We start from the raw sequence: 23,373 nt of genomic DNA, 5'->3' as shown, positions 1-23,373 counted from the left end.
GTGTGATAGGTGTAATTTATTTGAAATAACTGATAAGTTATAAATAAATTCATGGAGAAATAAATATGATTTTAGTGACATAAAACAGCGAATTCTTGTAAAAAATGTCATAAAACAATTGTAGAAGTTCATTTAAGTTTAATAATTTGTAAAAGATATCAGTGTTAAAACAGATTCAGTCTGAAGGATTTAAAACACTTTAAAACTTATTTTTTTGTTAAAAACCTTTGAAATATACAGATATGTCTGCCAAGATTTATGAATCTGTCATCTACCTGTAATGTCTATCAAGAGATAATGCATGTGATTGATTAGTGATGCCTGCCGAGGCCGGAAGGGGGAGCTCTCAGCCGCGATGCCTCATTCTGTATGACGCTGACAGAGGAAGCATCGTGTCTTGAGTCCATTTATTCATTTTACCCTTTTTCAGGTAAAAAGATAATATATATCTGTGTTTATCTACAAAGGATGTTTCTAGAGATGTTTTCGTGTTTATTGTTAGGAACTTACAGAAAGGTTGATGTTTAAAATGTTGTATTTACATTTTATGAAAGTTCAGTGAGACACTAAGCTAGGTTAGCTCCGTGTTGTATGTCGTCCACATGTCACCACACGAGGTCAGTGTTGGCATGAGCGCGTGTGTAGGTCTGGACGTGTGTGTATATTAAGATTAAGAATCTGAAAGTGTTTATAAGAATAGTCATGGTTGAGAATATTCATGTTTAATCGTGTCAGTGAGCACATATATTTTTTTGTTAGGAAGAAATTGTTCAACAGAAGAAATATGAAGTAAAGTGATAGACAGGATATTTTTGTTTGTATTTTCAACACTGTTGATTATTTTATTCTATTGTACTTACCTGTTATGTTTCATATTTGCCTGTGAAAAGAAAGCACCATTGTGACTATGTGGATCATTTTGAAAAAGATAAATTAAATCATTCTGCATGACGCTGACAGAGGAAGCATCGTGTCTTGAGTCCATTTATTCATTTTACCCTTTTTCAGGGCACAACAGCTACAATGCTGAAAAGGTGTCTAGGATTGCTTTTCTTTTCCTCGATTAGAGAGGAGTAGTAGGCAGCTCGAGCGTGACGTAGAGCCTTCATATATTTATTATGACTATCCTGCCAGAATAAACAAGATTCTACCGTTTTGGTGGAGCGCCATATTCTTTCAAAATTTTGTGACGTTTGTTTTAGAGTACGGGTTTCTGAGTTGAACCATGGAGCTAATCTATGCCGTTTGATAACCTTCTGTTTTAGGGGAGCAATCGAATCGCAGCAAATCCACTGCACTATCAACAAACTGATCTAGCTGAGAGGGACTAAAGTTATCATAAGAGTTTTCAACTGGGTTGAAACACGGTACTGAATCAAAAGCAGCTGAAATAGCTTCCTTAAATCTAGCTACAGCACTATCAGAAAACCTTCTAGAGAGCACATTTTTATTAAGTAGAGATAATTCTGGTAGGACAAAGTCAAAAGTAATAAGGAAATGGTCTGATAGAAGAGGATTTTCTAGGAAAACTTTAAGATTATGGATTTCAATGCCATAAGCTAAAACAAGATCCAGGGTGTGGTTAAAACGATGAGTAGTTTCGTTTACACCCTGGGTGAAACCAATAGAGTCTAATAATGAAAGCTGTGCTAAGGCTATCATTATCAACATCCACATGGATATTGAAGTCACCTACAACAATTATTCTATCACTGCTAAGGACTAAATTTGATAAAAATTCTGCAAATTCAGATAGAAATTCAGAATAGGGGCGATAGGAGGGCGGTAAACTACAACAACTAGAACTGGCTGAAAGGTTCTTGAGGCTGGATGTGAAACTCTAAGAACAAGGCTTTCAAAAGAAGAAAAATTCAGCTTTGGTCAAGGGTTAACTAGAAGACTAGAATTAAAAATAGCTGCTACTCCACCACCTAGTCCAGTGTCTCGAGGTATATGAGTACTAAAATGACTGGGAGGAGTGGATTCATTTAAACTTACATATTCATCTCGACACAGCCAAGTTTCAGTCAAACAAAGTAAATCAATATGCTGATCTGATATCAGATCATTCATTAAAAGAGATTTGGTTGCTAAGGACCTAATGTTCAAAAGTCTGCAGTGAATTTTCTGAATTTTTTTGCAAAATCGTATTTGTAGTTTTTATTCTAATGAGATTTTGACGATTTAGGCCTTTTTTTCTACGTTTGGATGACTTATAAAAACGGGTCTGGACCGGGGGACAGACACAGTACCTATAGTATAACTACAGTTAGATTCAGAATTACAGCTATAGTGACTGGGAGACAGATCTAAGGGAGGCGCAGAGAAACGTGTAAGACTGGCGCTCGACCAAAACGGTAGAATCTCGTTTATTCTGGCAGGATAGTCATAGAAAATATATAAAGGCTCAACGTCACGCTCAAGCTGCCTACTACTCCTCTCTAATCGAGGAAAACAAAAGCAATCCTAGACACCTTTTCAGCACTGTAGCCAGGCTGACAGAGAGTCATAGCTCCATTGAGCCTTGTATTCCTTTAGCCCTTAGCAGTAATGATTTCCTGAGCTTTTTCAACAACAAAATTCTAGACATCAGAGACAAAATTGGTAACCTCCTGCCCTTACCTGGTGCAGATACGTCTGATATGGCAGAGACAGTTCCAGGACCAGATATTAGTCTAGACTGTTTTTCTCCAATCAACCTTTCACAGCTAAATTCAATTATTTCTGCGTCGAAACCGTCAACCTGTCTTTTAGACCCAATCCCAACCAAGCTGTTTAAGGAAGTATTTCCCTTAGTTAGCAACTCTATATTAGATATGATCAATATGTCTTTACTGGCAGGCTGTGTACCACAGTCATTTAAAGTAGCGGTAATCAAACCTCTACTCAAAAAACCTACTCTAGATTCAGGAACTGTAGCTAACTATAGGCCTATATCCAACCTTCCTTTTATCTCAAAGATCCTGGAGAAAGTGGTAACTAATCAGCTGTGTGACTTTCTCCATGACAACAGTTTCTTTAAGGAGTTTCAGTCAGGATTTAGAGTCCACCATAGCACTGAGACTGCACTAGTTAAAGTTACAAACAATCTACTTTTAGCTTCATTCAGGGGACTTCTCTCTGTGCTCGTCTTGTTAGATCTTAGTGCTGCTTTTGACACCATTAACCATCAGATCCTATAATACAGACTAGAACATTTACTTGGAATTACAGGGACTGATTTAAGTTGGTTTGAATCCTACTCATCAGACCGATCTCAGTTTGTACATGTTAATGATAAGTCCTCTATGCACACCAAAGTTAGTCATGGAGTGCCACAAGGTTCATTGCTTGGACCAATTCTCTTTACATTATATATGCTTCCTCTGGGAAATATTATGAGGAAACATGCCATACAGATTCATTGTTATGCAGATGATACTCAGCTTTATGTATCAATGAAGCCCGATGGCACCAGTCAGTTATGTAAGCTAGAAACGTGCCTTAAGGACATTAGGACCTGGATGACCAGAAATGTTTTGCTACTTAACTCAGACTAGACTGAAGTTATTGTGCTAGGCCCTAAAAACCTCAGAGAGACTTTTTCTAGTGATTTGACTGTCCTTAATGACATCACCCTGGCATCTAGCCCCACTGTTAGGAATCTAGGAGTTCTATTTGATCAAGATATGTTCTTTAGCGCTCACATCAGGCAAATTTCAAGAACAGCCTATTTTCACCTTCGTAATATATCCAAGATCAGGAATATCCTGTCGCAAAATGATGCAGAAAGACTAGTTCATGCATTTGTTACCTCCAGATTGGATTATTGTAATTCTCTTTTGTCGGGGTGCTATGGTGCGTCTCTAAAGACTCTTCAACTAGTCCAGAACGCTGCAGCTCGTGTAATGACTAGAACTAGGAAAAGGGACCACATTACTCCTCTTGGCTTCTCTGCACTGGCTCCCTATACAGTCTAGAATAGAATTCAAGATCCTTCTTCTCATCTTCTCTTAAAAAACTCTAAATGGCCAGGCACCATCTTATGCAGGCCTGCTAGTGGTACCTACAGTCTCTAAGTGTACTATGGGAGTTAAAGCCTTCAGTTATCGGGCTCCTCTCCTCTGGAATCATCTTCCAGCCGTGGTCCGGGAGGCAGACACAGTCTGTATTTTTAAGAATAGACTTAAAACTTTCCTTTTTGATAAATCTTATAGTTAGGGCTGGTGCTGGTGTAGACCAGCTCCTAGACCAGCTCCTAGTTAGCTCCTAGTTATGTTGCTATAACAACCCCCCTCACCCCACCGGATTGTTGATGGAAGGCTTACCAGAACAACCCCCTCCCCACCGGATTGGTGATGGACGGCTTGCCTCCCCCCACCCCCTTGCTCCCTATCCCTCTTGAGATGAGATGAGATTCAACTTTATTGTCATTACACATATACAAGTATAGAGTAACGAAATGAGGTTTGGCATCTCACCAGAAGTGCAAATAAGCAGAAAGTGCAAGAATCTGTGCTATGTACAGTAATTACAAAATTTACAGAAATAAAGTGAATTATTCGGGATATATGGCTGGATTAATGGGATGCTATAAATATAAATAAATGCTATAAATATAAGTATATTTTTCAGAATATAATATACAGATTAAGGTGCAGTGAGCATGCTATTACTAGTTTACAGATAATATACAGAATATGGACATATTTTACAGGTCGATAACTTATTGAGGTTATATGAACATACTATAATACAATAATACAGGTGGATGAGAGATGTGTGTGTATGACCAGGAGGAGTGGTGGGGGGATGATGGGTGTGAGGTGATGTGCAGGGGAAGGGGGGTCAGCGGGGGGCAGAGTTCGGGAGGGAGAGAGAGAGAGAGACAGAGTTCAGAGTTCGGGGGGTAGAGTTCAGATGAGAGACAGCTCTGGGGAAAAAGCTGTTCCTCAGTCTGCTGGTTCTGGTCCGGAGGCTTCTGAAGCGCCTACCGTAGGGCAGGAGGGTAAACAATCTGTGGGCAGGATGGGAGGAGTCTTTAAGGATGCCGTGAGCTCACCGCAGACAGCGTTTTCTTTGGACATCCTCAGTGGCAGGAAGTGGACACCTTGTGATGCGCTGGGCGGTCTTTACCACCCGCTGTAGCGCCTTACGGTCTGTGACAGAGCAGTTTTCGTACCAGACTGTGACACTGCTGGTCAGTATGCTCTCGATCACACAGCGGTAGAAGTTCCTCAGTACAGCTGAAGACAGGTGGTGTCTCTTCAGAGGCGTTGATGAGCCTTCTTAACCAGACTGGAGGTGTTAGTGGACCAGGAGAGGTCCTCTGTGATGTGGGTCCCCAGGAACTTGAAGCTGGAGACACGTTCAACAGCCATCCCGTTGATGTGGATGGGGTTGTGCGTGCTTCCTCTTTCTCTCCTGAAGTCCACGATGAGCTCCTTCGTCTTGCTGGTGTTGAGAAGCAGGTTGTTGTCAGCACACCAGGCGGCCAGATGCTGTACCTCCTCCCTGTAGGCTGTGTCAACGTTGTTGCTGATGAGGCCAATCACCGCCGTACGTCCGCAAACTTGATGATGGTGTTGAATCCATGTACAGGTCTGCAGTCGTGGGTGAAGAGGGAGTAGAGGAATGGGCTCAGCACACAGCCCTGTGGTACGCCTGTGTTGAGTGTGATGGTGGTGGAGCAGGTGTGTCCTGACCTAACATACTGGGGTCTGTTGGTCAGAAAGTCCATTATCCAGTGACGGAGGGAGGTGTTGAAGCCCAGTTCTCCGAGTTTAGTGTTGGAGGGGATGACAGTGTTGAATACTGAGCTAAAATCAACAAACAGCATTCGTGCGTATGTGTTGTTATTGTCCAGATGTGTGAGCACAGAGTGCAGCGCAGTGGAAACTGCATCCTCTGTACTCCTATTGCTGCGGTAGGCAAACTGGTATGGGTCCAGTGTGGGTGGGAGGCAGTTTTTCAGGTGTGCTAGGACCAGTCGCTCAAAGCACTTCATTATGATGGGTGTGAGTGCTACAGGGCGGTAGTCATTCAGGCCTGTTGGGCTGGAGTGTTTCGGCACTGGGACAATGGAGGTGGCTTTGAAGCATGCTGGCACAGCTGCTTGGGCGAGGGACAGGTTGAAGATGTCCGTAAAAACCCCAGTGAGCTGCTCCGCACATGCTCTAAGCATGCGCCCGGGGGTGCCATCTGGACCAGCAGCCTTTCGAGCGTTGATCCGGCTCAGTGTAGCGTGGACGTCTGTGGAGGTGAGTGAGAGGGGCTGGTTGTCTGCAGGAGGTCTGGTCGTGGTCTGCGTCTCCCTGTTGTCTCTATCGAAGCGAGCATAAAAGTGATTTAGCTCATTCAGGAAGGAGACATCTGTGGTTATCGGGGTGGAGTTGCTGGGTTTATAATCACTGATGGCCTGGATGCCCTGCCACATGCGTCTGGGGTCGGAGTTGGAGAAGTGTTCCTCTACCTTCAGCTTGTAGCAGTGCTTGGCCTTGATGATGCCCCTCCTCAGGTTTGCCCTGGATACGCTGTAGGCCATTGCGTCATCTGATCTGAAGGCGGTGTTGCGGGCCTTCAGCAGGAGCCGCACCTCCTTGTTCATCCATGGCTTCTGATTTGGGTACGTGGTGATCTGCTTCCATGTTGTAACACTGTCGATGGTGGTATTGATATAATCCAGCACAGAAGAAGTGTAGATGTCAATGTCTGCGTGAGAGCCCCAGGTAGCCTGAGAAGCAAACATACTCCAGTCTGTGTGATGGAACTTGTCCTGAAGTACAGAGTCTGTCCCCGCTGGCCATACTTTAATCGTTGTCACTGATGGCTTCACACATTGGATGAGTGGGGAGTACTTGGGATGAGGAACAAAGAAAGGTGGTCTGACTGTCCCAGGTGGGGGAGGGGGGTCGTGGTGTAGGCTCCTGCGATGTTTGTGTAAACCAGAGTTTTGTTTCCTCTTGTATTACAGGAAACATGCTGGTGAAATTTAGGGAGCACTGTCTTTAAGTTTGAGTGATTAAAATCACCTGCAACTATAAATGCAGCCTCCGGGTGAGCTGTCCGTTGTTTACTGATGTAAAGTTCCTTCATCATGCAGGTTTTGCATCGGCATCCGTAGGGGATGTAGGCTGCAGTTACAATAGTGGAGCTGAGCTCCCTTGGCTGATAGAAAGGTCTGCATTTAACCATGAGAAACTCAATATTAGCTGAGCAGTGTCTCCCAACAATGACAGAGTCTGTACACCAAGCTTTGTTAATATAAATTTACAGCCCTCCTCCTCTGGTCTTACCGGAGTCCTCTGCATCTTATCCCATCTCTCCCCCTATCCCTTTCCAAGCCCGGCACAGTCTAGACCTGTGAAGGCTGTTTCATCATGAGCCGGGGATCCGGCCGAAGATTTCTGCCTTTTAATAAGGCAGTTTTTTCTTACCACTGTAACTTTTGCTGCTTTGCTGAAGTGCTCATGATGGATAGGCTGGATCTTTGTAACATAGCAATAAGTAAGATCTTTTACCTGCTTTTTGTAACATAACAATGAGTAAGGTCTTTTTACCTGCTCTTTTGTAATGTTAACAGACAATGAGTAAGGTATTTTACCTGCTTTTTGTAAAGTGTCTCGAGATAACACTTGTTGTGAGTTGACGCTATACAAATAAAAATTGACTGATTGATTGATTATTACCAATCTTAACATGTTGGAGTGCTACACCATATACTGTTTATATTTGCGCTAATTAATTCACTAATTTGCCGTATGATTTCCTTCCCCATCCTCTTATAGATAGCTACAGTAAATATACAGTATATATATATAAAATGCCATATTTCATTATATATGTTATTTGACCTTTTCTTACAAAATATTGTTTAATTTTTTTTCTCCAGTCTAGATAGCTTTACTGCACAGAGAGTTAACGCACACAGTTGAATTATTTACTAAAAGAAAAATAACTAAAAAAACTGCTTTGGACATGGTTAATCCAGACATGTTGAAACAAGTCAGATTTCTTCTGTGTGAAAATCAGGCACCCTTAAAAAATTCGAGCAGTCATCACATATGTAATTAACTGAAAAAGTCATGCAAGCTCAATCTTGGCTGGCACTTAAAGGCATTTTGAACATATGGTGAACTTTAAGGCTGTAATTAGTTTTGAATGACAGTAAGCAGCAATCATCCCCTCTACGGTATGCATTATGATATCAATGGGTGTTAGAAAATGTTATGGTGTTTTTCCTACTTAAGATTGGACATTATAACATTTTTAAATCTATTTATTAATTTAAAGTTTGTTGCCTTGAGGCCACATTGTACCATAACGGACAAATTTTAAATGTTTTAAATGTATTACACATTTCATATTAAATAAAAAAGTAGCAATCCAGCTGCTGCTCTCAGGCAACATTGTACCATCATGGAACACAAATAGGACCAAATCATCATTAAATGATCATATCAAATCATTACAATCCATGTTGTTTCAATGTAAAACATTTACAAAATATACAATATAGCAGTAGAAATATAGTAATAAAAACATTTACAGACATATTTACTTCAACACATAAGGCCATTTCCTCAACTGATTCAGAGATTTCTTCCAGAATTGATCTTGGGAATTCCTGGCAGAAAACAGACTCTATGTCTGTGTCCATAGGCAAACAGTGAGAGCACCGACACTACCAGTCTGCCCCAGCTCGAGCTGGCCCCGGCTCATTCAATGTCACTCACTCAAATGGCTTTATTGCATGACAAGCTTAATTTTGTCTCTTTGTCTCTCCATCTCCCTCTCTTAGGGCACAATGGCAGATCCAGCTCTTGTTCGATTGCTGGTCATCGTGAACAAAGACAATATTGTGAGAGTAGAGCTAAGCAATGGGATTCCTAACTCTGTGGACAAGCTAATTGAGGAAGTCCAGAATGCTTGTGGATTAGGGGGATACATGAGGCTGCAGTACAAGGACACTGATTTTGGAAACATTTTTGTGAATCTAACATCTACAACTGTCATTAAGGACCCTACAGTTATCAAAGTTGTCCAGTTAGACCCCAATTCGACAACTATTGTCTTGTGTCCAGTTGATCTCCCATTAAGTAGCAGTATTCCAGTTGAACCAGGCAGTGACGACTCCTCCCTCGGATCGTCAAATACAGATGACACTATACTGCTTAGCAGCCCTTCCCCCGACTCACTAAGAACACAGCAGTGGCCAACAGCATTTCCCATCCCAACATTTTCCTATGACACAGAATGTCAACTACAGAAGGGAAATGCAAAGTACACAAGAAGCCATTCTAGACTGACACTCTGCTCAAGAATGCTGTCTGACATACTGGAGAAACTAGCTGAAAGAGTCTACACATACAAAGCGTACCGTACAGATGCAGACTTCAGTGAAGTTGCTTTGGCACTGACAAAGAAGCACTCCTGCTTGAGAGAACCAGGGTCTTACAATGAGAGCTATGGCTGGAAACAAAGACTGAAAGTAAAAATGGCCAACTACCGGACTCTGCTTAAGGCACATGGGGCACATCTGCTGAACTCACTGTTAATTCTTCCAAATCCAAGTCTCAAGAAGAGGCCCACCCTGCAAAGAATTTGAAGAGACCAAGACGAGCCGAGGTTAACCATTTTCCACCCTTACCTAGTGGTGAGACTCAAGAAAGCCTGGAACAAGAGAGGATTTTCCTATTGACGGAAAACCAGAAAAGAAACAACCGTCCAACATTAAAGGACAAGATGGCAAAGACATTTGGTTACAGAAGACAAGAAATCGTGCACAAGATGCCGAGCGTTGACAACATCCTGGAAAGATGGCCTGCGCTTTTTCAGATGGATGAGGTATGGTTTTTGTGTGTCTACCAGTTGGTGTTTACTTCAAGCTTTATGTTCTGGCTTTAATAAATAGAGGAGAATGTATTGTTTTGCACAAAATGCAGGGTCTTTCAATAAATCTATTGCATCCCCAATATTGATGTCTCATTTAAAATGTAAAATCTATTAAAGGTGATTTTTGTGCAGTTGGATCAAACCTTTGATCAAACCTTTGATATATATAAAAAAGTTGTGTTGAACTATAGGAACAACTAACTGACACACTTAAAAGCTTCACAAACATTACACAACTATTTTGGGATTAAAATTTAAGAGGGGAATGGGAGACACAATTTCAAGAACTATATCAACAATATCACATCAAATAAAGGAGTTTAATGGCAGAAAAGTACTATCCAGGTCTCCATGAAGGCCTGCCTGGAGGTACATTAACTGATTGGTTTTATCTTGCTATATTGATAATGATGTTATTCTCCAATTTGTTTTTATGCTCTATGTTGTTTTCTAGATCAGTGCTGAGTTCCTAAGAATTACCACAGTTCCCTTGGAGACAAAGTTCTTGGCGCAGTTGAACAAACATACCCCGAAACTGCTGGAGGTCATCAGGAGCAAGGGGGGACTTATAAAAGAAAAGGCTGCAAGGATTTTGCAGGCTTTCGATGAGGTATGTATGGATGAAGTGTGGGGTATATGGCAAAATTGTCCTTGAGTGGCAGTAATTTTCATTGGAAGTAACTGTTTTTTTTCCCAGACTGTGGACAACAACACCAGAAAGGAATGTATCCTCAAACTGGTGATGATCCACCTTGGTGAACCTGTTTACCAGCTTATCAAAGATCTCCAGGTAAAGCCTGAGTCCTGACACAATAATGTTCAAACTATTTGAACCCCACTGCCACTGCTACACAATCACAAAAAGGTTCATTACTTAATTTTACTGTTTTATTAAGCTATGAACAGCAGTAGCACAACATAACAGAAATATAAGCCCAATATAATATAAATGTATCACGAGAAATACAAGTCTATCAACTTGAGCTAGATCTAGTGCAGCTGTTTCTTAATTACAATAATATTTTGCCATTACAGTGTACGACGTAAAATTTAATATTTTCACACAGTCCTCCACAATCCAGATGATTTAGTGTAGTGATTGTCCCCTCGTGATGGCTCAGCTTGCTCACGTCCTCCATTTTTTGAGGAAACTGTCTGAATTAACTGAGGGCATGAGGGTATGTAATGGTCAAGTTATGCTGATAAACTGTATGCTTAAACTTTTAACACAAACTTTCCATCTCACTCTCAAATGAATGTTCGAACCTCTAATAAAAAGTGACAGCCTCATGCACCCTTAACTAGTGCTACACGATTTAATGAAATCACAACCTTGATTTTACTGACACATCCTTTATAATTTACTATTGTATCCCATATTTTATTGGCTTCCTTGAAAATATTTCTCGGAAACATTTATGAGGGAGGAACTACCTCATCGGTTTCCAGGATTTGTCAGTCTCAATGTAAAATGTTTTTTTAGCTATAAAACCTCACAGCGATTCTTAGCAGAGGCAGCGCCTGTCACTGTGAATGAGATCGATAAAGTAAAAGTGAAAAAAAGTTGTCTGATTTTAACCTGGGTGAAAGGTAAGTCCATTTCTTTCTCTTGGTGTCCCATTTTTCTGCTGCTGGACAAAGCCAGGTGAAGTGCCTGAAAGTGTATAAGTCTTAACGAGTAGGGCTGACTCCAGGCTTTTTAGTTGTGGAAATAAAACTTTATATGTTTTTGTGTTTTTATGTTTTATGAATTTTTAGAGTAATTTAAAAAAAAGTACTTTAGAAGCTTTATTCTTTTGTAATTTTTTTGTAAGTTTAAATGTGATTACTTAATATTTGTATGTGTTAGAAGAGAAGTACGTATTTCAAAACCACCAGTATTACTGCACGTCCCTTGATAAACAAGCATGTAGACTCTTAACAAAATGTATTTTATTGCAGTCATAATTGCAAGTCAACTATATTTGCAATCCCACAGATTTTACAAATCCTGCAGCTCTAGTTCTAACATACTGATTTTTTTTCTGAATATGCAGAACAATGAGGCTGAAGAACTGGAGCAGTCGACCATGGCAATTTTCATCATTGAGAAAGAGGATCCTTTCCATCAACCCAAGGAAATTAAGATTGTTATTGAAGGAATAACAGTCCTGAACGACCTGCCCTCCATTCCAGTAGCTTTTGCCAAGCTGTTTGGCCTGATATATGCACTCAACCTGAAGTATCCAAAAACACTTCAATTCACCTTTGAATTTGTGCAGAAAGTCATGATGGAACTTGACATGAAAAAAATGTCGCCAAAAATCCACAGACTAAGCACCCTGATGTACAGCCCTGAGTAGAGTAATCTTCATGCACTGACACAGTTAGGAGTTTTGCAGATTTTGATGTTCGGAGGTTACACTTGAGACTTTGTGCATTTTCACTGCAGTATTACCAAATAAGCTGATGCCGAATTTCAGAGACATCAGCTTGATGGGCCAAATGTTCACCCAAAAAAAGGTTCAAAGTTCACATTTTAGAATTTGTATGCTTTAAAGTCTTTATATGCGATTTTTTGATCCAGCAGATGTCGCCCTTGAGCACCAGCATGAAACCAAAACAACTTGCGGTGCATTGTTGTGTTAGCATGCTAATGCTCCTTTCTCGCATGTCATTCCCCACTCTCTCTCCCTGATTTCAGACTCTATCCACTGTCCTATCTCTAAAGGTACAAAAGCCCAAAAAAACTTTTTTTTTTTACCTGAAATGAGCGTGATCTAGAAACGCAGTTAAGCAGTGAGTACAGTATGTTATTCTTATTTTCTCTAGTCCCTCAATTAAACAACTTTTATACACGAGGGGAGGAGTCAGCCGGCCGTCCTGGCGATGTAAACAAAGTGAAGATAGGACTCTGAAAACTCTGAAAACATCACAGACAGTGGGACTCGGGTGTTACATCCATTGTAGACAGTCATGACTCACAGAGTTATTTTCAGAGGAGATACTTGATTTCTATTACATTTAAGTGTGAAAAATCGCATATAAAGCCTTGAAAGAGATTGATGCTGAGTTTATATGCATGACTTAATTTCACTACAATAATAAGATTAATTTTTACAGAGACCTACCATTATCACTGGCCAATAGGATATGTTTACTTGGAAAAGTTTCTGAAGTTAACGTTTAAGACTTTGGACTTTGTAAGAGGTAGATTTTTTTTAAAAGGTTCTTCTTAAACTGATTAATTGTCACTGCTGTATATTCGAAGCTTGATCCAAAGGCATCTGGACTGGTTGAAGATCTTGAAGATGTTTCAATTCTCCTCCCAAAGGCTTCTTCAGATGTAAACTTTCTTAACGACTCAGCTAGCGACTCTGATGCAAGTCATCCACAGAGGCTTACATTTTTTAGCTCTGTCCAGCAATCGAGCAAGTTCCATGACACTCTCAAGGATCGCCTAGAGAGGTAGGACACGAACCAGCAGAGGGCAGATCCTGAGATGTTCAGAGAGCGTGGATAGGAGGATTTGATGGTTGACTGTGTCAAAGGCAGCAGTCAGGTCTAGACCTCATCTAATAGAACTGATGACTGACCCGCAGCTCTGGCAGCTCGTAGCAATTCTGTTACTGACACCACCTCATACACCACCACTGAAGCAGTGGGAGCAATTCAGGCTTAAGTGTCTTGCCCAAGGACACATCACTCATGTTGCTCAGCTGGGGATTGAACCCTCAACCTTCTGGTTGAGAGGCGACAACTCTACCAACTGAGCCACAGCCGCCCAGAATGAGAGAAGTCTGGTCATTAAGGTCAGCGGACTGTTTGGATTTTTGCCATTTTCTCTCTGCTGACCTCAGCCCTGGTCTTTGCTCTCTTATGACTTCAGTGAGCCATGGACTAGGGTGGGTTTTACGAGCGGGTTTGGACACCAGAGTGCAGAGCTTGTTCAGAGATGAGGCTAGTGTGGAGCAGAGTATGTCTTAAGCCTCGTCTGTAGAGAGTGCAGTAAAGACCTTATGGGCAGGCATGGCAGCCATTCACATTCTGCAATAATGATTTAATTTATAGTCACAAAAACGTAGATGAATCTCAAAAAGGACCATCAACCACTTTGTATGATTCGTAACAAGTGACAGTTATCACTATGAGCTCACAAAAGAAACATACCTCACAAGTACCTTTTTTAGCATTAAATGCATTCAGTACTTTGGAATCCATTGAAATTTACTTGAAATACTCCTTTGGAATACTTGAAAGACTTTCCCAATGGTTTTAAGACTGAGCTGTACAATTTCTTTTGAAATATAGAAAATATTTAAAAACAAACACCCTTACTCATCCATCATTATGTGTAACAATATGAGAAATAAATGTTGTGATAATCTAAGCATAACACTGGTGACAAATGACACATACAGTGACTTTTTTGTTTCGGGTTAACTGCCATTGATTCATAAATGGATCTAATGTAAAGAGGAACTTTATTCCCTTTTCTTTTGACATTTCAGTTCTGGAGATTTGGGAGTTGGGTGGATGTCGTCATTGATGACAAGCTTCCAACAATCAATGGAAGACTTATCTTTGTTCACTCCAAAGACCAAAACGAGTTCTGGCCTGCTTTGATGGAAAAAGCATATGCCAAGTAAAGAACAGTTATATTTTCCAGACTTGAATTCATTTTATTTTGTTATTTTTGTCCAATTTCTTTATCCATCATATTAATATAACACAACCTTGTGTTTTTTAGGGTGTGTGGTTCTTATACCGATATGAACGCTGGAACTCCTGCAGAAGCCATGATGGACTTCACTGGTGGTGTTCACATGTGCATCCAGCTGTCAGATCCCCCTCAAAACCTTTGGGAGCTGATGTACAGGGCTAGCCAATCCAAGACCTTGATGGGCTGTGGTACATTTCAAGGGGTGAGTTTAATTCTTCTCCTGATGACAATACCATATACCAGGGGTCTCCAACCTTTTTTCATCTGAGAGCTACTTTCAAAAAATGAAAATGGCCAAGGGCTACTTGCATCAAATCGCTTGCATTTATTTACATAGCTCACATCAGCTGAATTAAACTACTGTTTGTACATGTGTGAAATTACAATAAACCAATGCTTATCATTAATCTTAAATTCACATCAATGTCCAAGAAAACATTAGTACTTCATACTAGTTTTTATGGGCCAAATATATAAATAGTGGGAAGAGGTGCATTTACCGTCGTCAGATTTTTATTTTTATTTTTAACACAGTCGGTCAACCTATAGGCAAGCTACTGAAAACCTGCCCGCGAGCTACAAGTAGCTCCCGAGCTATCTGTTGGAGACCCCTACCATATACCATACCGTTTCCAAACTTCACTTCACTTGTTTTTCTTTCTTTTTTTGAAAATTTCCTCCACCATATTTACTTCACCTACTGTAATCCCATATGAAGCAATAGCCCAGTGCTTAGCTTAGCACAAAAACTAGAAATAGTCACGAATGTGGTGTCCAACTTCTTACCTCCCTCTTGGGGAAAGAGTGGATTAATGTATTAAAATGACTTTAAGTACACCCATCTTTTATTCATAATGTATTAGCTGATTGTTGTTAAATGTTTATAGAGGCTGCTCTCACACTAGTCCTTTTCAGACTTCCCTTTTATTTTTGACCTAACATAGACACTGTTCTGGTTTTTTAAACACACATTTGTCTTTTTTATTAATGAAGTTGTCTTTGGCTTTTAGGAAACATCTGACAATACCATACTGTTAAATGGATTAGTCCAAGGCCATGCATACACTGTGACTGGTGTTAAACAGGTGAGGACTTATTCATAACGGTTATTGACAAGAAGCAAACTTATTTCTGGAATTATTATTGTAATGATGTTCATAACAATGGCTCTGTCATGATAATACTTTTCAGTTGAGGAGCCAAGAGAAACTGGTCGAGCTTGTGCGTTTGTGGAACCCCTGGGGCAAAGGAGAGTGGAAGGGAGACTGGAGTGATCGGTAGTACTAACTTACACTTGACTGTCTCACAAAAACATGTCTGTAATTAAAAGTTGCAGATGAATACAGAGAATTTTTAGTGGCAAAATAAGAGGACTTATTGCATCTATTCACTGTAACACACACTTGTACTCAACTGTCTTTAAAACTCCTGTGAGGAATTGTTTGGTTTGCTTTGGTTTGCATCCCCTATGTCTTTAAGCAGTCAAATGAATCACTTACTGTAAACTGTTAAGTCGGTTCACAATCTGTTTCATGTCAAAAAATAAACAAACAAAAAAACCTAACAGGAACTGTAAGAATGCTTTTCACCACTTTTCATCACTACTTTTAACTGCAAACACAAAAGGTCGCTACTAACAGGGATCTTGATCTTTTCTCATACTCCTTTAAGGGGTGTTCACTGTACTTTCTGTATGTAGGCCATGAAAGGATTATAAAGGTCATTTTAGAAAGGGGCTTTGAGGAGCCTATACAAACTGTCTTTAGAAAATCTCCCTCCGGTTATTAGGATATGTTTTTTCCAGCTACAGTGAAAAGATCTCCTGTGTTATCTTGCCCTGAAGGCAGCTTAAAAGATTGTCTTAACATCTGCACTGCATGCCCCACTGACAGTGACATATGTTAAAGCTGGCCTCTTAAAACACTTGATAATCGAACAATTCCTTCTCTCCTACTTCTTGAAATTTCTCCAAGGTCATCCCTGTGGAAAACTGTGAGTACTGAAGATTGTGAAATGTGCCTTTCAGTGGTGGATGATGGAGAGTTTTGGTAAGAACAAGCTGCAGAGCATCCAGCCATACTATAACTCTTTTTTTAAACAAATATAGTCTTGTGGTAAGAATATGTGTGTGACTTAAAGCAGTTAATATTAATACTGTGTTTGAAATATATGAGGGCTTTTTTTAAGTCGCCAAGCCTCTTATACAACTAGTTGTCTTGTTCCCCCCTCAATGTAAAATATGTCTTTTATTTCATCTGCATATGTCTCTGATGTCAACAGGATGACCCTGAAGGACTTTTGTACGTTTTACTCAAATCTTGACATTTGCTCCTTGTGTCCTGACTTCCTTGATGGAAATCACTCCTCTCACTGGAAGAGTTCTTTATATGAGGGAAGATGGGTTGCAGGAACCACTGCTGGAGGATGCATGAATAATCGAGGTATTTCAAGCTCTTTTTTTTTCTTCCATTACCCAGCTCATGATCTCAAACTGTCTTCAAGGCAGCAGAAAAGCATTCTACAAATAAAAAGCTGGATGTTGTTTGAGTGATTTCACTGATCTTCTTCACACTCTTAACTCCCTGCAAGCTATCAATAGAAATATCTAACATAACAGTTCAATATTAAAGGGATACTTGACCTGTTGAAACATGAATCTGTATTGACATTGGGTCATATATGTATTAGAAATGTGAAATACATTTTGAAGTTGGTGCCTTCTTGGCCGAGAAAAGGCAGAAAGTGTCTTTTTGACTCATGTTGATGAATGACACCAAATCCCAGAATGCACAGCACCGCAGGCCACTCCCACTAAGGTCATCTAGTTCAGAATCAGAAATACTTTATTAATCCCAGAGGGAAATTCGATCGTTACAGTTTCTCCAAACTATAAAGTATAGCAGTAGAAATATAGAAATAAAAACATTTACAGACATATTTACTTCAACACATAAGACCATTTCCTCAACTGATTCAGAGATTTCTTCCAGAATTGATCTTGAAAATTCCTGGCAGAAAACAGACTCTATGTCTGTGTCCATAGACAAACAGTGAGAGCACAGACACTACCAGTCCGCCCCAGCTCGAGCCGGCCCCGGCTCCTCGTCCTCACCGCCGCCGACAGGCAGGCCTTATGTCTCGGCTGCTGAGCTGGCGGCGGCAATATAGCAATATAGTAGTGAGACAGTTGCTGCCGACAGGCCAGTCTTTTGTCGCGGCGGCCCCTGCGGCCAGCGTTGGCGGCCAGCGCTAGCGGCCCCAGCGGCCAGCTGCGGCCAGCGATGGCCAGCGACGGCCCCGGCAGCTAAAACACAAGACCGGCCTGTCGGCAGCAGCCATCTCGCCGCTATATTTATATTTTTTCGCCATTATCAGCTTTCTCCATAGAGCCTGTTAGCATAGCTTCCAAGCAATATGGCGGACATTAAGTTTCGATTCTGGGAGTGAGTTCCCACCCACTGATCTGTGATTGGTCTGTAGCTTCTGTGGTCGAAAATATGAGGAACTAGCGTTGTAGTTTCACACCACTAACCGCAACAGCTTCCAGTGACGCAATATGACGATATTTGCGTCACTGGAAGCTCCTTTTCAGACTTAGAAATACAGAACTTTCCCGTCTCAATTGAGGGCGGGATGCACGACCATTCAAAAATACTACCAGGTTTCTAATGATACAAAGCTTAATGCAAATGGGTGAAGTATCCCTTTAAAAATAAGACAAATAATAGTTATAATAAAGATCATGCTACCCTAACTTTAATACACATTTTCCACATAAGATGCTACAGAATACAGTTCTCATCTGTTTTAATGCTGTACTGTAATGAAGTGTTCATTCTGTAATAAATATATTTATATATCCAAATCAGCAACATTGAACGTTTTTCAGCTCGCCTTGTCTTTTTATTTCATTATCTGTTCCATTACTCACACTAACATTTGGATTTTAATGTCAATTCAAGACAGTTTCTGGACTAATCCACAGTACCGAGTCAGAATCGACAGTGAATATTCAGAGAAACATGGTGAAAAAAACATGTTGGTGTCTCTCATGCAAAAATCTGACAAGAGGAACAGGCGCCTGGTCCAGAACCTGCATATTGGATTTTCTGTATTTGAGGTAATATGAATTTTTTTGTGTTTTTTTACTACATCAGTGTTTTTGGCTCATAAGCACAAGGTGTCCACATTTTTGTGACTTGCCAGGTAAGGTAACAATATTTCTTCTTTAGTTGTAGAAAATAAACATCTTCCCTAAAATGTAAAAAAAAACTTCTATTTGTTGATTTTAACGAAGATTTTTTTAGACGGGCCTACCTGTTTACTAGCTGGTAAAGAAAATGTTCAGATTGAATCTACAGCTTACATGTTTGTAGCTTTATTGTCAGAAACCCAAAAACAACAACACAACATCATTATATTTTGAAAATGATTCACATCACACACTTTTCTTCCAATATAGAACTTGACTTTTGGTCAGATTCTGCCTTTAATTCTGAGTTACTGTATATTCATAAAAACATAATACTGTGTTAAATCTTGCCCTCTGTCCCATTCTCTTCTGCTGTTTTATCTGAAGGTGACTGGACAAGTAAGAAACAATTTTATTCATATTAAAATTCTCCAGTATTTGAATAAACTGCAGTGAATTGATACATGCGTTTATAATCACAGAACAAGTCGCAGACGGGTAAATTCCCAGCCTCGTTCTTCAGTAACAACACACCTGTTGTGCAAAGTAAAAGCTATATGAATGCTCGTGAGGTGATGGAGCTTTTTACGCTGAAGACTGGTGAATATCTGATTGTGCCGTCCACCTTCAAACCCAATGAGACTGCATCCTTCATCCTGACCATTCTCTCCAAAGCAGAGACCCACGGCTAGTATGTTTCCTTTCTTATTCTACTGTGTATCGCAGTTTAAATACAAATAATCCAGAAATGACAAATATATCAGACATAATGATTCACAGTCATGCAAAGCAAACGTGCATTGCGTATGTCACAAAATCCTGGTGTTGTATGTTGGGGGAAAATTCAACGCATTAATCCTATTTGGAATGTTCTTGGTATTTTCCGACAGTGAGAACTCTGGTGACCACAAACATGAGCCAGTTGGAAAGGTGGGTATATATATGAATTATTTAACAGTAATGAGGTCCAAGTCAATCTGATATTTTACACTATACTCATTACCTTTTAAAAGAAGTTTTCAAGTTCCTTCATATTTTTCCCTACTTTTGTTTTTCAGTTCAAAAACGTCTCAAATGTGCAGGATGATGAAAACAAGAAAAAATGATTCCATCAACACTCTGACAAGGTAACAGTTGTCACTCTCACATTTGACCTTATTGCATGTTAACTGTTGACTGAGGATTACAACTTGGGTCCTATTATTATATAGTTATTTGAAATTCTCTGTTGGCACTTCTTTGTTGTTGTTTGCACTCATCTTCAGATAACGTACTTGTCTTTGCTGCTCTCAAACTGAACTTTTAGTGGTAGCCATAACAAATGCTTTTGGTAGGATTGCAAAAGATTAAAAGATTTTCTATAAGATAAGTTGAGTTTATTCTTTGGCTAATAAATAAAGGAAGTTTTATCACAGATGTGTTTACTTGATATGTGACAGGGATTGTAGACTGATACAGGTACCAGAATGACTCTGGTTGTCCCCCATATGTTTGTCATATACAATGACAGTTAGTGTTTTTTTCAATTAACATCCAGGAGTCTTTAAACTTTCGCTTAAGCTTTTGTTCTTGACTAAATTTTGTTTTTATTTTATTTCTAGTATGAAGAAGTGGATGCTGAGCAGCTTCAGAGACTTCTGAATGACAGAATCCTGAAAGGTCTGGACTGAAAATAATAGCAAACAAAGAATAGTAGCTAACCTAACGTCGACATACATTACACATTTTTTGAATGGTATATACTCTTATATGTTGAAAGGGGTGTCTTCATGTCTTCTTTTGATATTATAGGCGACCTAAAGTTTGGAGGATTCAGCCTTGATGCCTGTCGCAGCATGGTGGCTCTGATGGATGTATCCTGTTGTAAAGCATATTAAGATGAAAAAGAACAAGAACAAGATTATGAATAAGTAGTAGTACTTCACTTCAAAATAGTGCCTTAGGCATTTCCTTTATGGTGAATGGGTGAGGCTTGTACTGTGCTTTTCTTCTGACTACTCAAAGCACGTCTTACATTGTAGGTCACACTAACACCACATTCACAAACTGATGCTGCAGAGGCTGCTGGGTTAAGTGTCCATCTGTAATAACTAATCCCATTCACTCACATTAAAGCTGCAGGAGCCAACTCTACCACTGATACACTTTGAGTTGGCATAACTCACAGTACTAAACATGAATGTCTTGTTCAAGGTCAGACAAAACTTTTGACATTTATTTACCTTAACGATGGATTGAAAAGACATCGATCACTGGAAAACTGAATGGTGAAGAATTCCTTCGTTTGTGGAAGAAGGTTGTCACGTACAAGGTAAATAGAATAATTTCATCAGGAACACATTGTTTTTCTGTGATATTTGCGTTCAACCTTTAATATATATGCATCTAAGTAGGATGTTTTCCTAAACTTTGTGCTTTTTGTCTCTTTTACCAGGATATTTTCTTCCTCACTGATGTTTCACGCACAGGAACACTGTCACTCAGTGAACTGAGGAATGCATTCATGGCCTCAGGTAGACCAACTTAGTATTCATTCTTTTGACTGATAAAACTTTCATTGAATGTTATATAGCAACAGAAAGGTTTCTCTCCTAATCAGCTTTTCATTTAGCTTGTTGTTTAGTTTTTACATTCTGCTAGATTCATGTTTTGGTTCATCTTTCTCATAGAAAGGTAAATAACAACTTTATTAAGAAACCAAGCTTTTGTTAAGTATAAAAAATGGAGCAAATACAAGCTGAAGAGCCAGATATCTTCTTTGGAAAAAGGTGGTAACAAAAATGACTCCAAATGACTGCTTATGTTTCTTATGGCCACTGAAAAAGTTCAATGATATATCAATTGAATAATTATAACTATATGTCTACACAAAACTACAGTTATTTGGTAATTTACTTCAGCTTTGAATATTTTTTGAATGCAGATAATTAAAAAAAAAAAGTGAATGATGATGATGATGATGGTGTAATTTGACACTAAGCTCTGTATGTTGAACAGGTATGAGTGTCAGCGATGACATGCTCAACCTGATGGCTGTGCGTTACAGTGACTCCACTCGACACATGACACTGGAGAGCTTCATCAGTCTCATTCTGCGTTGGGACTGCATGTGCAGTAAGTAGAGTGAAACCAATGATAACAGTAGAGAAGCCTTTTTGAAAAGTGTTCTTCCTCTACCCTTACTCTTTAAAGAACGCAGCTTCTTTGTGTTGTTCAACAGAAATCTTCAAAGAGTTGTCAGACGGAAAAGCCATAAGTCTGCAAGCATCCGAGGTAATGAAAATACTGTTGAAGTTAGTTTCTCTGAAAAACAGAGGAAAGGAACATGTGTATGCTTTCTGTGATTGGAGTTCTTTTGTATACAAAGCACTGCATTAATAAACTGTCTTTTTTATTTTCAGTGGATTTACATTTCAATGTACACTTAATCCAAGGAGAAAAAGTGCAGAAGAAATCATGGATGCATTCGTCAACAACTGAGAACATAGAATGAATAACTAGCTACATTCTGTTTTTAACTTTTAGTTGAATTATAATGTGAACACGATATGAAGCCAAAACCCTTCACCAGACCCTTTTGATGTTGTGCCGAAGATGAAATTGTCTTGTCATGGTTGCTGCATTTTTACACCACTTTACTTTGAGCATTTTAAAATAAATAAATTGTTCAAAAACATTTCTGATTATTAAATGGGCTTATTTGATCTCCCATAAGAATGTAGAGAATTGAAAAAGGATGCATCTGTAGCAGGTATGTACATGTGAAGGGTTATAGTTTTCTATGGGCACCTCCAGAAAAGGTAAAAAAAAAACACACACACATCACTTGATTAGGTGCTGAGTAATTAAAAATACTAGTTATGATGCAAACAAAGACTTGCAACATTATGGCTCCCAAATACATGATTCTTTATTTGTTATGTGCATTTAAGGAAAACAAGTCTTCGAGCCCAGCACCGGAGAATGGAAAGTCGGGCTCGAAACGTTGTTTTCCTTAACTACACATAACAAAAAAACAAGTTTATATTGGGGAGCCATAGTGTTGTGAGTCTTTGTTTGAACCGCTTTTATTCTATGTCATTTGAATGACTCATTATTATGGGCCTGAGAAGCTAACCTTTGGTTGGATTTTTCTTTTCCCAAAGTTTTAGTGTCTAAAAGTTCTTGCAACCTATGAATCTTTGAAAACAATGTAAATAAACATCTAGAGTAGATATGGATCATGCACAGGGCTGGGCTGAGCGAGAGAGAAGGGGCAGTAGAGCAGGGAAGTTGTCAAACTGGCTGTGTGATTGTAAGTGACACAGATCATATGGGGAGATACATTAACAATAATACACATTCAGGGTTTAAGGAACCACCCCTTTCAGAACTTTTATTTTATTTTATTTAACCTTTATTTAACCAGGAAAAAGTCTCATTGAGATTAAAAATCTCTTTTACAAGAGCATCCTGGCCAAGACAGGCAGCAGCACAATTACAGAGTTTCAGACATAAAACACTTAAATACAGGAATCACAAAAAGAACCATTGAGCTGAATCTGTCATAAGTCATCAGCAACAAAGTGATCAAAAAGGGCAATACGAGTTAGCTAAAACATCTACA

The 23,373-nt window shown here is 39.6% G+C and overlaps 1 long non-coding RNA gene and 1 pseudogene across 1 annotated transcript in view; both read left to right on the top strand.

Annotated features, from left to right (window-relative positions):
- Positions 1–7,289: 7,289 nt before the first annotated feature.
- The window catches only part of LOC132993190 (uncharacterized), a 28,689-nt gene continuing 12,605 nt past the window's right edge, over positions 7,290–23,373 (top strand). The window contains exon 1 of the long non-coding RNA XR_009676433.1: positions 7,290–7,528. This is a non-coding gene — a long non-coding RNA (uncharacterized LOC132993190). The remainder of the gene's footprint in view (positions 7,529–23,373) is intronic.
- LOC132993026 (calpain-9-like) lies at positions 14,344–22,383 on the top strand (annotated as a pseudogene).

This window comes from Labrus mixtus, chromosome 18 (genome assembly GCF_963584025.1).
Source record: "Labrus mixtus chromosome 18, fLabMix1.1, whole genome shotgun sequence".
Lineage (NCBI taxonomy): Eukaryota > Metazoa > Chordata > Actinopteri > Labriformes > Labridae > Labrus > Labrus mixtus.
Note: the sequence above shows the minus strand (reverse complement) of the source record. Positions and strands in the feature narration are given on the sequence as shown.